Source organism: Molossus molossus, unplaced genomic scaffold, assembly GCF_014108415.1.
Source record: "Molossus molossus isolate mMolMol1 unplaced genomic scaffold, mMolMol1.p scaffold_m16_p_13, whole genome shotgun sequence".
In the NCBI taxonomy this organism is placed as follows: domain Eukaryota; kingdom Metazoa; phylum Chordata; class Mammalia; order Chiroptera; family Molossidae; genus Molossus; species Molossus molossus.
Window position 1 is genome coordinate 51,550,643 of NW_023425348.1, and position 16,608 is coordinate 51,567,250.

The following is a 16,608-nucleotide window of genomic DNA, read 5'->3' on the forward strand; positions in this document are numbered from 1 at the left end:
TCTCACCTGGGCTGCAGCAGGTGCCTAGTCCAAGCCTCATCTCTCACCTGGGCTGCAGCAAGTGCCTAGTCCAAGTCTCATCTCTCACCTGGGTGTAGCAGGTGCCTAGTCCAAGCCTCATTCTCTCACCTGGGCTGTAGCAGGTGCCTAGTCCAAGCCTCATCTCTCACCTGGGCTGCAGCAGGTGCCTAGTCCCAGCCTCATTCTCTCACCTGGGTGTAGCAGGTGCCTAGTCCAAGCCTCATCTCTCACCTGGGTGTAGCAGGTGCCTAGTCCAAGCATCATCTCTCACCTGGGCTGTAGCAGGTGCCTAGTCCAAGCCTCATCTCTTACCTGGGCTGCAGCAAGTGCCTCTTCTTTGAACCTCACCCATCAAGCATCTACTCAGCAGTCAGAGGACATTTTAAAAGTACAAATATTGCCTGGCCGGTTTGGCTCAGCAGTTAGAGCATCGGCCTGCAGACTGGAGAGTCCCGGGTTCGGTTCCCACTAAGGGCACGTACCTCGGTTGCAGTTTGTCCCTGGCCCTGGTTGGGGCCGTGTGGGTGGCAGCCACTCAATGTGTCTCTCGCGCATGTCAGTGTTTCTCTCTCTCTCTCTTTCTTCCTCCCTTTCTCCCTCCCGCTTTAGTTGAAAATAAATGCAAAAATGTCCTCGGGTGAGGATTTTTAAAAAATAATAAAAAATAAATAAAAGTACAAATATGTCCATGTCACTTCTTTGGTTCCACCTCATTGGCTACCTTTCGCTAGCAGGTGAAGTTCTGAGTTCTACTATCCCTACCAGACTTCGAATGGCCGGACTTCTGCCTGTCTCTTCACCTCACTCCCCTCTTTCCCTTTCCAGTATTCTCCCTGTCCTGGAATGACATCAAATTCCTTTACATTAAGGCCTTCAAACACTTCATTTCTTCCTCCTGGACTTCTCCACCCTCCACAGTTGGGTCTAGCTAACTCTTACCAGCCTTTAAGGCTTAGCTTAAATGTCACTTCCCTCAGGGAGGACTTTTCTGTTCTTCCCAGTGCCATTTCTCTCTGCTTTATCCTGTCCAGGTTAGAGAAGGTCTTTCTGCTATAAACCCAATATGTTGTGCTTTCTCTTTATAACTGTAAATATGATTATAATAATATTTTTATTATGCATTTATGTGTTTAATAGGTGTACCTCCCATTAGACTGTCTTGCTTACCTTTGTGTTTATAGCACCTGGCATAGTGTCCGATACACAGAAGTCATTCAACAAATGTTGTTAAATAGATTAAGTGGCTTTCCTTGCCTTTCTCAAATGATCATTCTTCCTCCTAACAGTGTCTTTGCACAGACTGTTAGAAAGCCACAGTCCAACACACACACACACACACACACACACACTCACACACACATTGGCTCTATATCAACTCTAGACAAATAAGATAACACTCATCCTTCAGTTCTTAGTTCAAATATCACACCATCGACACAACCATAATCAAACCCTAAAAGATGACACTGACTCCAGGATGGGAGCAAAGGACAGAATCAGGACCTGTCTTAATGCTGACGAAAGCTCCAAGGGCTTCTTGATGTAGGGCTTGCAGACTCATTGGAGGTTATTATTAGATGCTGGATAAAAGGGCACCCAAATAATGTACCTGTTATACATCAAAATTATCACTTGGAACAATGTAGAAAATAAAAACATACTGCCTGGCCAGTGTGGCTCAGTGGTTGAGCGTCAACCCACGCACCAGGAGGTTACTGGTTGGATTTCCCCATCAGGGCACAGGCCCAGGTTGTGGGCCAAGTCCCCATTGGGGGACATGCAGGAGGCAGCCAATCGATGTTCTCTCTCATCGATGTTTCTATCTCTCTCTCTCCCTCTCCCTTCCTCTCACTCTAAAAGCAATAAAGAAATAAAAGAAAAGAAAAACATACTAATAAAGTAGCAAATCTGACTAAGGAGGTTTCAGGCAGAATATCAGAGGTGCTAACTGGTTTCTTTCAGCTGCTTATAATAAAATCCTAGGACCAAAACATGAACTAGAGCCCTGGCCGGTTTGGCTCAGCGGTTAGAGAGTCGGCCTGCGGTCCTGAGAGACTTGGGTTCGGTTCCCGCTAAGGGCGCGTACCTCGGTTGCAGTTTGTCCCTGGCCCGGGTTGGTCATGCGGGTGGCAGCCACTCGATGTGTCCCTTTCACATCGATGTTTCTCTCTCTCTCTCTCTCTCTCTCTCTCTCTCTCTCTCTCTCTCTTCCCCTCTCTCCCTCCCACTCTGTCTGAACAAAAAAATGGAAAAATGTCCTCGGGTGAGGATAAAAATAAATAAATAAATAAATAAATAAATAAATAAATAAACAAACAAACTAGAGACCAAACTATTAAGTTTTTCAGTAGAATTTAGAGAAAATATTAAAAAGCCAGGAATTTCTGGATTCAAAAATAAAACTGTTTCTCATTTCCAGCCTCTGCCAGCAAACAATTTTAAAAGAAAAAAAATAGGCAAAGATCAAATCCAGGGAGTGGTTTGTAAAAGCCTTTTTTCAAACTTCAGAAGGATTTTAAATGATTTTTTGTAATCCTTACTCAAGGATATATTTTACTGATTTGAGAGAAAAGAAGGGAGAAAGAGAGAGAGAGAGAAACATGGATGTATGAGATACATCGATTGGTTGCCTTCCGTTCACACCTCCAATGAGAAAGGGGACAAACCTGTAACCTAGGTATGTGCCCAGGAATCGAACTAGCAACTTTTCAGTGCATGAAAGACACTCCAACCAACTAACCAGGGCAGATTTTAAATGATTTTAAGAGAGCTCTGTCCCTGCATGATGGAAGACTGGACAGAGGGATGGAGAGATGTTGAGAGCTGGAGTGAGGGAAATTATGAGCCACCTGCTTGCTAACCAATCTTGCCCAAAGGAAAAGTCAACTTTCTCCTATCTCCATGGTGGGAGGTGGTTTCAAAGGAGGCAGAGAAAGAATTTGCGCTCACCAGTAAACAGAAAGACAAGTATCATATGATCTCACTTATTTGTGGAATATAATGAACATAACAGTCTGAGGAATGGGGTAGTCCCAGAGACATGGACGTGGGGTACAGACTGACAATCCCCAGAAGAGGGTGTGGTGGGGGAGAGATAAACCACAGAACTTATATGCATGTATGCATGAACAGTGGACATGGACAACAAAGCTGGGGACAGGGTGGGGAGGGAGGGGGAATCAGTGAGGGGAAAAAGGAGAAACATCTGTATCAAAAATAAATTAATTTAAAAAATAAAAATAAAATAAAATGCTTTATGGGAAGTGAGGTTATAAGTGAGGCTTATAATGAGGAAAGACACCTGTCTAATGTTTACTCAAGCCCAGGGGAGCATGGAAGACCGTCTTGGCTGGGGTGTTGACGTTACTTAACTCGAAGGCATTTGTCTGTCTGTGCCCTGAGTCGTCTGGGCTCTGCTGTGCTGGAGTCCTTATTGCACAACCTTTTGGTGAACTAGGTGGTGTGCAATTTGTGTTGGGAAATAGACGTAAATTTTCAGCCCAGTGAAGAAATATCTTAAGTAATGCCTTCACTAAATTCTGACTGGTTCCAGAGGCTCTCGGCCTCAAAAAGACACACAGGTGCAGTAACAGATACTGAGAGCATAGCCTCTGGAGAGTGAGGGCAGGGTTACCCTGATACTCATCCGATGTCTTCCCTTCAGAGGGATACGCACACCCCGTTTGATCAGAGACTTCTCTGCAAAGCCCACTGAGTTCATGCTGAATAAAATTTAGAAAGGGAACTTCAGTGATGAGAGTTTGTGAATGTTCTTCCCAGGATATGCCAAGAATCTGATTGCTACAGGTGTCTGGATCCACTCGCTGTGAGGACAGTGGAGGTGACGTAGCAAACCCACTCGTGTGTCTGTTGGGGCTCCCAAAGCGGGGGAACGGTCACACCAGGAGCTGTTTCAGTGAAGCAGCAACGAAGCTGCACCTCAAGAATTATAGGTGTTTCATGATGTCAGAATAATTGCAGCAGAAACAATAATGACAAACATGTTTGAATAAATGTTTTATGTGGCAGAAACAGAACTGAACTTCCCAATGAAACGACCTCACATTCTAGGCAAAATCAGTGAAGAGAGATCAAAATTTAGGTGTACCCTCAGGAAGGAAAAAGTGAAATAAAAATACATTATTTTATTTTTTCATTATCATTTATATTTATTTGCTGGAATCTTAGAAGCTTAACATTTAGAATATTGCTTATTTCCTCTAAAACTAGATTTCCTAATCTGTGAAATTAAGTAGGAATTTGCCTCGTAGCGATACCGTATGATTTAAACGAGGTGAATCATAATTTGGTACAGTGGGTGGTACTGAAAATATTGGTTCCTTTCTTTTGTGTTGAAGCAAACCCATTCCTTTTTTTTTTTTTATCCTCACCCAAGGACATTTTTCCTTCTGTTTTATTCAGAAAGAGTGGGAAGGAGAGAGAGGAAGAGAGAGAGAGAAACATGGACACATCGAGTGGCTGCCTCCCAAACGACCCAACCAGGGCAGGGGACAAAACTGCAACCGAGGTACGTGCCCTTAGCGGGAACCGAACCCAGGTCTCGTTGGGTCGCAGGCTAACGCTCTAACTGCTGAGCCAAACCTGCCAGAGCCAAACCCATTCTTTTAAATGCACAACAAATAACACGTATCAGTTGTAGCAGTTGGGATCCTTTTGTTGCAAGTGGCAGAGAATTCCCCTATGCTAACTTACACAACAAGAATATAAATTCACGGAGACAGACGTAGTAAGGTTGACAGAGGTGCAACATCATACGAGGGGTCAAACCAGGGCCTGATGTTTTTGGTCAAGAAAAAATTTTATCCAAATGAGAACGGAGACTGTTTATTCAGAGTTGGTTATAGAAAAGGAGTCACTTGGGTTTAGTTCAAAGCCAGGAAGAAGAGTAGGAAGACTTTTTTTTTTTGCCCCTTTATTAATTTGAGAGAGAGAGGAAGGGAGAGGGAGAGAAAGATAGAAACATCAATGAAAGAGAACATCATTTGGCTGCCTCCCTCATGCCCCCCACTGGGGATTTGGCCCACAACCTGGGCATTTGTCCTGACAGGGAATAGAACCAGCAACCTCTTATTGCATGGGTTGATGCTCAACCACTGAGCCACACTGGCTAGACAGGAAAAATTTTATAGTGAAAAAAAGAGACTTCAAGGATGTTCTGTTTGGAGGTTGATGCCACAAGAAAGCTGGAGGTGGTGAACTAGAAGTGGGCATCTTATGTGATTGGTCTGGGGATTCTCTCAGGCCTTCTCTGGTTTCCTTAGTTGGAGGGGAGTGATAAAGGGAACGGCAGTCACTGACCAAGTTCTGACTCTTCCGGGCTGACTGCTGCAGGGGTTGTGGGTCAGAGCTCTGTTGTCAGGTATGGTCTGACCAGTACATCTTCACCGTCTCTGTTTATTTATAATGATCGGCTCTAACTCGTGGCGTGCTCTATTTTCCATGTTTTATCCTGGTGATTTAAAGTGGCCCCAAACACATTAGATTTTACACCCTTGCTCAGTTGAGTTTATCAGAGAACAAGACTCTCTTTTCTGGAATGTCTGGGGTAGGGGCGCAGGGTGGATGCGGAATGAGCCATTCATGGCTCTCCCCACATGGTAGCCACGTGTGAGCCACCAGGTGCTAGGCAGGTAGACACCATGAGCTGCAAGCCTTTGAGCTGAGTAAGGGGGTGCTGGGGAATCCCCAGACAAAATGTGTGGCTATTTTGATTTGAATGTTAGGGTCATCTCAATATCTATTGCAGAAATAAATGAGTAACAGTGAGGCTGGCCTCAGTCTTTTACACTGAATCTCAAAACACAGCTACAATGTTTTCAGAGTTTTAAAGGGAACTGATTGTGATCGAAACTAGCGTCACTAAGATATGTTGTCATATATGTGTGAAGGCAACAGAACCACACTGGATTGTGCAATTACTTCTAAAAATACTCCACACTTTTAGTCTTCTTAAAGTAATTACTGTGGTCAGCCATTAAAATTGTGAACTCAAGAATAGTGATAGTAGGGAGAGAAAAAATGGCGGCGGAGTGAATGGAAGCTGCACAGAACATCTCCCAGGACCAAACTGGATTTACAACGAAAATAAAGACAAATCGTCAGGAAGGGGCAACCAAAAGGCAGCTTGGAGAACCACATAACCAGGGACACTGACTCAATCCGGGTAGGCTTGCGGGACGCAAGAGGGGGCCGGGAGCCCACGGTCCGCAGCGGCCTGGTCTGGGACCAAGGGACTCGGCTGGAAGCTGCGCCCTCAGCTGGGTTCTGTGGCCTTGGCTGGGTGCTACGCCCTCGGCTGGGTGCTACACCCTCGGCTGGGTTCTGCGACCTTGGCTGGGGCCAGCAGCCTTGGCTGGAAGCTATGTCCTCGGCTGGGACCTGTGGCCTCGTCTGGGACCAGCAGCTGCCTCGGCTGGGCCCTGCGGCCGCCTCGGCTGGGTGCTATGCCCTCGGCCGGTGCCGCAGCCTCCGGCGCCCTTAGCTGGAAGCAGCGCCCTCGGGTTAAAAGTCCCAGGCGGACCCTGGCCAGTTTTGCTCAGTGGTTAGAGCGTCGGCCTGCAGTCCGGAGAGACCCGGGTTCGGTTCCCGCTAAGGGCATGTACCTCGGTTGCAGTTTGTCCCCGGCCCTGGTTGGTCGTGCGGGTGGCAGCCACTCGATGTGTCCCTTTCACGTCGATGTTTCTCTCTCTCTCTCTCTCTTCCTCTCCCTCCCACTCTATCTGAACAAAAAATGAAAAAATGTCCTCGGGTGAGGATAAAAGAAAAAAGTCCCAGGTGGCTGGCTCCACAACGCAGAGTCCGGACAGAGGCTAATTTGGCAGCAGCCACTCACCTTGGGCTCCGGCAGTGGGAAGGCAGACTGGACTGGAACTGTGTGGGGGCATTCGGGATTTGGAGAGTGCTCAGAGCTTTTGCTGAGTGCAGCCACACAGGACTGTGGTCATCTTACTCCTTCACAGGACCCTGGGGAGAGGCAGCTGCCCCTCCCTCAGAGATTCAATCCTACCCGGTGGCCATTGAAATGCTAATTGAGGCCCATTAACAATTAGTATCTGCCCCACCCTCAGGAAATCCTCTTACACTGAGCACCTGAAGGAGTTTTTCAGTCAACTCAGAAACCAAGGTTCTTCAGGTAACTGCTCCTAATAGCCTCCAGGCAAAAAAGCTAGAGGATAACTACCATTCCCTGGGCTAGCAACTCTAACCAGGAAAGTTAAGACTTGACAGTGGTGTTTAAAGCGGGTCCTCCCTGCCTCATCCAAACCCAGGAGAGGGAGCCACAAACAGCAGAACACCAACACCCAAAGCGAAAATTTGGCAGACTCCAAAGACCACTGTGATAACCAAAATGGTGAAAAACAGAAACAAAAGCCAAATGAAAGAACAAGAGACCTCTACCGAAGATGAGATAAATGAGGTGCACTTAAGTAAGTTAACAGAACTAGAATTCAGAGCCATCATCTTGAGGAAGCTCAACAGCATGTGTAAGAATATAAGCACCATGAGTAAACACATAGAGATGTTGAAAATCAACCAGTTAAAAATTAAAAACCACCAAGAAGAAATGAATGACATATCAGAAATGAAAAACACATTGGAAGGTCTAAAAAGCAGAGTAGAGGAAGCTGAGAACCGGATCAGTGAATTAGACGACAGGGTAGAAAAAATCAACCAATCAGAAAACCAAAAGGAAAAAACGATTAAAAAACAGGAAGACAGCTTAAGAGAACTGTGGGACAACTGGAAACGTAATAATATTCACATCATAGGAGTCCCCAAAGAAGAAGAAAATGAGCAAGGGTTAGAGAATATATTTGAAGAAATAGTTACTTCCCTAATTTAGTGAAGGAAGAAGGCATTCAAGTTCAAGAAGCACAGAGAGCCCCAAGTAAGAAGAACCCAAACAGGCCCACACCAAGACACATGGTAATCAAAATGCCAAAAATTAAAGACAAAGAGATCATCCTAAAAGCACCAAGAGATAAGCAACAGGTTACCTACAAAGGAAACCCCATAAGGCTCTCAGCTGACTTCTCACAAGAAACACTACAGGCCAGAAGGGAATGGCATGAAGTAATCAAGGTCATGAAACACAAGGATCTGAATTCAAGACTACTCTACCCAGCAAGGCTATCATTCAAAATAGAAGGTCAAATAAAGAGCTTCCTAGACAAAAAAAAAGGCTGAGGGAATACATTAGCACCAAACCAGCACTGCAAGAAATGTTAAAAGGACTGCTATAATTAGCAGGAGATATGGGAAGAAAAATAGAACCACACTAAAGAAAATGAGCAAGAGTTAGAGAATATATTTGAAGAAATAGTTACTTCCCTAATTTGGTGAAGGAAGAAGGCATTCAAGTTCAAGAAGCACAGAGAGGCCCAAGTAAGAAGAACCCAAACAGGCCCACACCAAGACACATGGTAATCAAAATGCCAATAAATAAGTACATATCAATAATCACCTTAAATGTAAATGGATTTAATGCTCTCATAAAAAGACACAGAGTAGCTAATGGATAAGAAAGCATGACTCACCTATATGTTGTTTACAAGAGACCCACCTCACAACAAAAGACTCACATAGGTTGAAAGTGAAGGGATGAAAAAAAATCATCCAAGTAAACAGAAAAGAAAAAAAATCTGGGGTAGCAATACTCATATCTGATAAAATAGATTTCAAAATGAAGGCCATAACTAGAGACAAAGAAGGCCACTACATAATATTTAAAGGATCTATCCAACAGGAAGATATAACCTTAATAAACATATATGCACCCAATATAGGAGCACCAAAATATATCAAAAATCTTCTGGAAGACTTCAAAGGAAAAATCAATAGCAATACAATCATAGCAGGGGACTTCAACAACCTGCTGACATCACTGGATAGATCCTCTAGACAAAAAATTAACAAGGAAACAAAGACTCTAAATAACGCACTAGACCAAATGGATTTAATAGATATCTACAGAGAATTATACCCCAAAACTAGAAGAATTCACATTCTTCTCAAGTGCACATGAGACATTCTCGAAGACAGACCACATATTAGGACACAAACTAAGTCTCTACAAGTCCAAGAAGACTGAAATCATATCAAGCATCTTCTCAGATCACAATGGCATGAAACTAGAAATCAATTGCAAGAAGAACATACAAAGACATTTGAACACATGAAAGCTAAATAGCATGTTATTAAACAATGAATGGGTCACCGAGGAGATCAAGGAAGAAATCAAAAACTTCCTGGAAACCAATGAAAATGAACACACAACAACACAAAATCTACGGGATGCGGCAAAAGCAGTTCTGAGAGGGAAGTTCATAGCACTACAGGCCTACCTCAAAAACAAGAAAAATCTCTAATAGACTATCTAACCTCACAACTTAAAGAACTAGAGAGCAAACAAAAAGAAAACCCCAGAGCAAGTAGGACGAAGGAAATAGTAAAGATTAGAGCAGAAATAAACAACACAGAGACCAAAAAAACAATTCAAAGGATCAATGAAACAAAGAGCTGGTTTTTCGAAAAGATAAACAAGATTGATGGACCCTTAGCTAGACTCACCAAGAAACAAAGAGAGAGAACCCAAATACACAAAATCAGAAATGAAAGAGGAGAGGTAACAACAGACACCATAGAAATACAAAAGATTGTTAACAACTACTATGAACAACTATATGGCAACAAATTCGACAATCTAAGCGAAATGGACAAATTTCTAGAAACACACAGTCTCCCAAAACTGGACCAGGAAGAGATAGAAAACTTGAACAGACCAATAACAACAGAAGAAATTGAAGATGTAATCAAGACTCTCCCAGCAAACAAAAGCCCAGGCCCGGATGGCTTCATGGGGGAGTTTTACCGAGCATTCAAAGAAGAACTAACACCCATTCTCCTCAAACTATTTCAAAAAATTCAAGAAGAAGAAAGACTTCCAAACTCGTTTTATGAAGCCAGCATAATTCTAATTCCAAAACCAGAAAAAGACACTACAAAGAAAGAAAAGTACAGGCTAACATCCCTGATGAACATAGACACCAAAATCCTGAACAAAATACTAGCAAATCGAATCAAGCAATACACCAAAAAAATTATTCACCATGACCAAGTGGGATTCATCCCAGGGATGCAAGGCCGGTACAATATTTGCAAATCAATAAAGGTGATACACCACATAAATGAAATGAATAATAAAAACCACATGACCATATCAATAGATGCCGAAAAAGCCTTCGACAAAATCCAGCATCCATTTCTGATAAAAATGCTCAGCAATGTAGGAATAGAGATCATATCTCAACATAATAAAGGCCATATATAAAAGACCTATAGCCAACATCATACTCAATGGGCAAAAACTAAAAGCATTTTCCTTAAGGACAGGAACAAGGCAAGGATGCCCACTTTCACCACTCTTATTTAACATAGTACTGGAAGTTTTCGCCACAGCAATCAGACAGGAAGGAAAAATCAAAGGGATCCAAATTGGAAAGGAGGAAGTGAAACTGTCATTATTAGCAGATGATATGATACTATACGTAGAAAACCCCAAAGACTCCATCAAAAATTTACTTGACTTAATAAATGAATTTGGAAAAGTAGCAGGATACAAAATTAACGTCACGAAATCGTTGGCATTCTTATACACCAATGATGAACTCACAGAAAGAGAAACTAAAAAAACAATTTCATTTAGTATGTGGCAAAAAAATTAAGATACCTAGGAATAAACTTAACCAAATAAATAAAGGACCTATTTGCAGAAAACTACAGGTCATTGAAAAAAGAAATAGAGGAAGATATTAAAAAGTGGAAGCACATACCCTGTTCATGGATTCTAAGAATTAACATCATTAAAATGTCCATACTACCCAAAGTAATCTATAGATTCAATGCAATCCCCATCAAAATACCAATGGCATACTTCACAGAATTAGAACAAGTACTTCAAAAGTTCATATGGAACCAAAAACGACCTTGAATAGCCATAGCAATCTTGAAAAGGAAGAACAAAGTTGGAGGGATCACATTACCAGATTTCAGGTTATACTACAAAGCCACTGTAATCAAAACAGCCTGGTACTGGCACAAGAACAGGCATATAGACCAGTGGAACAGAACAGAGAGCCCAGAAATGGACCCAAGGCAATATGCTCAATTAATATTTGACAAAGGTGGCAAGAGCATACAGTGGAGTAAGGACAGCCTCTTTAATAAATGGTATTGGGAAAATTGGACAGCTACATGCAGAAAAATAAACTACACCATCAACTCATACCCTACACAAGAATAAACTCAAAATGGATAAAAGACTTAAATGTGACTCATGAATCCATAAAAATCCTAGAAGAAACTGTAGGCAACAAAATTTCAGACATCATATGCAGGAGAATTTTCACTGATACATCACCTAAGGCAATAGAAACAAAGGAGAAAATGAACACATGGGACTACATAAAACTCAAAAGCTTCTGCACAGCGAAAGATACAATCATCAAAAACAGAAAGGCTACCCACTGTATGGGAGAGCATAATTGCCAATAATATATCAGATAATGGGTTAATTTCCAAAATATATAGAGTACTCATACAACCCCACAAAAGGAAGACAAAGAACCCAATGAAAAAATGGGCAGAGGAGCTGAATAGACACCTTTTCAAACAGGACATACAAGTGGCTAAGAGACATGAAGAAATACTCAACATCATTAATCATCAGAGAGATGCAAATTAAAACAACAATGAGGTATCACCTCACACCTGTCAGAATGGCCACCATCAACAAATCATCAAACTACAAGTGTTGGCGAGGGTGTGGAGAAAAGGGGACTCTAGTACACTGCCGGTGGGAATGCAGACTGGTGCAGCCACTATGGAAAACAATATGGTGTTACCTCAAAACATTAAAAATTGAACTTCCATTTGACCCAGTGATCCCACTTCTAGGAATATACCCTAAGAAGCCTGAAACACCAATCAGAAAGAATATATGTACCCCCATGTTTGTAGCAGCACTATTTACAATAGCTAAGATCTGGAAACAGCCCAAGTGTCCATTAGTAGATGAATGGATAAAAAAGCAGTGGTACATATACACAATGGAGTACTACGCAGCTATAAGAAAGAAAGATATCTTATCCTTTGAGACTACATGGAGGGACCTGGAAAGTATCATCCTAAGTGAAAAAAGCCAAACAGAGAAAGACAAGTATCATATGATCTCACTTATTTGTGGAATATAATGAACATAACAGTCTGAGGAATGGGGTAGTCCCAGAGACATGGAAGTGGGGTACAGACTGACAATTCCCAGAAGAGGGGGTGGTGGGGGAGAGATAAACCACAGAACTTATATGTATGTATGCATGAACAATGGACATGGACAACAAAGCTGGGGACAGGGCAGAGAGGGAGGGGTAGGGGTGAATCAGGGGGGAAAAATTAATTAATTTTTAATTAATAAAAAAAAGAAGAAGAAGAAGAATAGTGATAGTTGGTTAAATAGAATGTTGCATACTCTTCCAACAGAACCATCAGAGCTTTGTACTGACCCAGCTTCCAACTCATAATAAGAATCCTCAGGGGAAATAGTACTTCAGCAAACCAAACCTGCTTAAAATCCTAAAGTAATGAACCTTCAAGAATGTAAGTGGAGTGTTTTAATGTTCATGATGGAATTGATATGAAGCTTAAGGCAGATTATTTAACTACTGATTGTTATCCCTCATTATAAAATAATCCTATCATTGCATGGAAGAAATTCCTTTCAAAGAATCATTCTGGCAAGCATAATCTGGATTGTACAATTCTTATTGTACTCCTTAAATATGTATTTATAGATACCAAAATATTTTTTGGTTGATTTCAAGTTATGAAGCTTCTACAAATTTTCTTTAATGAACAAATATTGCATTTCACTAAAACCTAAACCTAAATATCCCTCCAAAATATCCATGTATTAGTTTGCTAGGGCTGCCATAACAAAGTACCACACCCTGGGTAACTGAAACAACAGAAATGTATCATCTCACTGTTCTGGAGGTTGGCAGTTCAAAACCAAGTTAGCAGGCTGGTTCCTTCTGAGGGCTGTGAGGGAGGGGTTTGTTCCAGGTCTCTCTCCTTGGCTTGTAGAGGCCCATCTTTTCCCTTTGTCTCTTCACGTTGTCTTTTCTCTCTGCATGTGTCTTTATCACATTTCCACTTTTTATAAGGACACCAGTCATATTGGATGATGGCTCACCCTAGTGATATCACTTTAACTTGCTCATGTCTGTAATGACTCTATGTCCAAATAAGGTCACATTCTTGGATACTGGGGACTAGGACTTCAATATGGAAATTGGGAGGGACACAATTCAACCCACAACAATCCTATTTAATAATCCTTGTAGAAACACACAAGGTATTGATATACTGCAGATTCTAAGAAATTTAGTAGTCCTAATTAATGGTGACACAGGATTAAGAGACAATCATCTTGCCATTCCCTCAGGACCCTGGCACCACAGGGGAGCCTCTGGCCCTGTGGCTCATGCAGGACTCCGGAAACTGGGCTCCGAGGTCTCCAGTCCCTCCCAGCTGTTCTGCTTCACTGCTGCAAGGTAACTGCATTCGGCTTGGCTGACATGTTGATTGGACACTTAATGCAGGCTGGCCCTAGAACTCCATCGGCTTCTGTTCTTAGTTGTTTTAGTTTGTTTGCTTGGCAAAGATACTGAACACTCGCCATAACATGGGTCGCTGACTGGGAGCGCCCAGTGGGGCATTTCTCTGACCTTCTCATTAGCTGGAGGTCACAAGGAGGTGAGTCTTGCACATCTTGCCCTTGTTTGCCAGCTGCTGCGCTCTCCCGGAAGGCAGCTTGGAGAGGTTGCTTCCTTTCCTCCCTCTGGAAGCAGAGGCGCAGCCCTGCTCTGCCTTGTTAAACAGTGTCAGGTAATCTCGACATTTCATACACTGAAAAGCCGGTCCTGGTTGTACCACCAGGAAATAACAGGGCCATCCTTGTAAGTCAGTGAGGGTGTTCCCCGAGAGAGTCCTTGGGAATCAGGCAGCTGGCTCAGCCTCAGCCCGGGTGGTATACTGAGTAAAATGACATCTTTGTCTCAGCAGGCGCTCGTGGGCATGGTCAGATCAGATAGAAGTGGTCTGCCACAACCAGCCTAGAGAAAAAGAAGTTGGCACAGCAGCAGTGCCCCCTTAGCTCCTCCGTCTCCATAGTAAGTCTATTTCTTTATCCCTTGGGGTCTGCACAGTCACAGGTATTTCCAAGACCTTATGGAACCAGGCAAAGGAAAGGCGAGCCTGTGACCTGGTGGCAGGGAGCAAATTGAGGGACCACAGAAACCCAAAAGGCTCCTTATGTTGAGCTAATTCCAGCACCGGACCCCAGGCCTCGAGTGTCACAAGCTGTGTTAGTTTGCTAGGGCTGTGTGCGGACATCCCCCCTTTCCGAAAGTCCCCTTTCCACCGCTTCTCTCTTGAAAGGCCTACATCAGTACAGTACTGGCTGCTTCTTCTCTTTTTTTGATTAGAGAAAACGTAGTAACGTAGTGACGTAGGTCTTTTGTGAAAGCAAAGTGGCATGCAGTAAACTTTTGAGAAGCAGCGGTACCTGTACCTGTTTCCGCTAACCAAAAGAAATCCAAAGAGGATTTTTGTTCTTGCCAGAGAAAGCAAAAGCAAAAACAGCGGTCAGATTTGGCTCTGCAGAGCGCCTCTGAAGAGGCGGCTCCTCCCCATGCACTGAGAGTGGAGCCTCCCAGCTCTTTGCCCGGAAACTGCCCTCAGCACCTCAGCATGAAGCCTGTGGCTTTGAGTTCTGTGAGCATCCGGGCTTTACCTTGACATACTGTGTGCATTTGCTTGCAGGATGAATCCTAAGGTATCAGAAAAACCCAAGGGAGCTCAGAAGGGTGTCACACTTGGGGTAAAACTGGACGTAATTAAGCATTTCCGTCACGGTGAACAAAATAGATATTGTGCCTCCGTTGAAACTCTCTGGAAACACTCAAATATTTTGCCGTATATATTAATGGTAATTGCCTCTTTACCATTTTGGCCTATGACAGGCTTCATGGGAACACTCTGCTTTCACACAGTGGGGAAAAACTGCTTTCCACTGGTATTGTTCCTTACTCTCCCCCTACCACCTACCACAGTCATGGCACTTCTGGTCAGCAAGCACATTGGGGCTTCTCCCCACACCAAGCAGCTCTCTACATCACCAGCTGGGTGTCCTACAATTTGATTCAACTCTTACACTATCTACCTGGAGATCACATTAGATCCCACAGGTTAAGGACTCCATCCCACGGGCCTACTCCCGCTCCACGTCAGATGCCAGTCACCAGGAGTAGGTCTCCAGGTTACCCACAGCTTTTCCAGCTTGGCTACAAATCACAGGTTCCCATGACCCCTCCTGAGGTTTAGTTAGTTTACTAAAGTAGCTCACAGAACTCAAAGAAACACTTCCTTACATTTACCAGTTCATTAAATGATATGATAAAGGATACAGATGAAGAAATACATAGGCTGAGGTCTGGGAGGGTCCCAAGTGCCATAACTAATGTGCCTAGTACGTGGATGTATTCATCAGCCTGGGAGGTCTTCAAACCCACTACTCTTGGGATTTTTATGAAGGCTTCATCCCTTGGGGCCTGATCAATCATTGGCTCCAGTTTCAGCCCTTTTCCCTTCTCAAGAGAATGGACAGGGTAGGGTTGCTGAAAATTCCAAGTTTCTAATCATGGCTTGGTCTTTCTAGTGACCAGTACCTCATTCAGGAGCCACCCAAGGTTGCCTCATTAGAACAAAAGACATTCCTTTCACCCTGGAAATTACAAGGGTTTTGGGGGACCTGTGTCTGGAACCTGGAGCAGAAACCAATATATATTTTTCTACTATCTCACATACCCCTGATGAATAATGATGCTAAAATTCTCAACAAAAGCCCTGGCCAGTTTGGTTCAGCAGTTAGAGCATCGGCCTGCGGTCCAGAGATACCCGGGTTTGGTTCCCACTGAGGGCGCGTGCCTTGGTTGAAGTTTGTTTCTGGTCCTGGTTGGTCATGTGGGTGGCAGCCATTTGATGTGTCCCTTTCACGTCACTCTTTCTCTCTCTCTGTCTCTCTCTCTCTCTCTCTCTCTCTCTCTCTCTCTCTCTCTCTCTCTCTTCCTGTCTCTCCCTCCCACTTTATCTGAACAAAAAATGGAAAAATGTCCTCGGGTGAGGATTAAAAAAAAAATACCGTGTTCTAAAAAAATTATACTTGATGACCAAGTGGAATTTATCTCTATGAAATGAGGATGATTTTCAACACATGCAAACCAGTAAATCAAACTACATTAGAAAGATTTAAAAAATTATATCATCTCAGCAGATGTAGAAAAAGAACTTGACAAAATTCAACATCCTTTCATGATACAACCTCTCAACAAAGTGGGTATAGAAAGAATGTACCTCAACATAATAAAGGCCACATGTGACAAGCTCACAAGGAACATTACACTAAAGGTGAAAGGTTGAAGTTTTTCCTCTAAAATCAGGTCAAGAGTA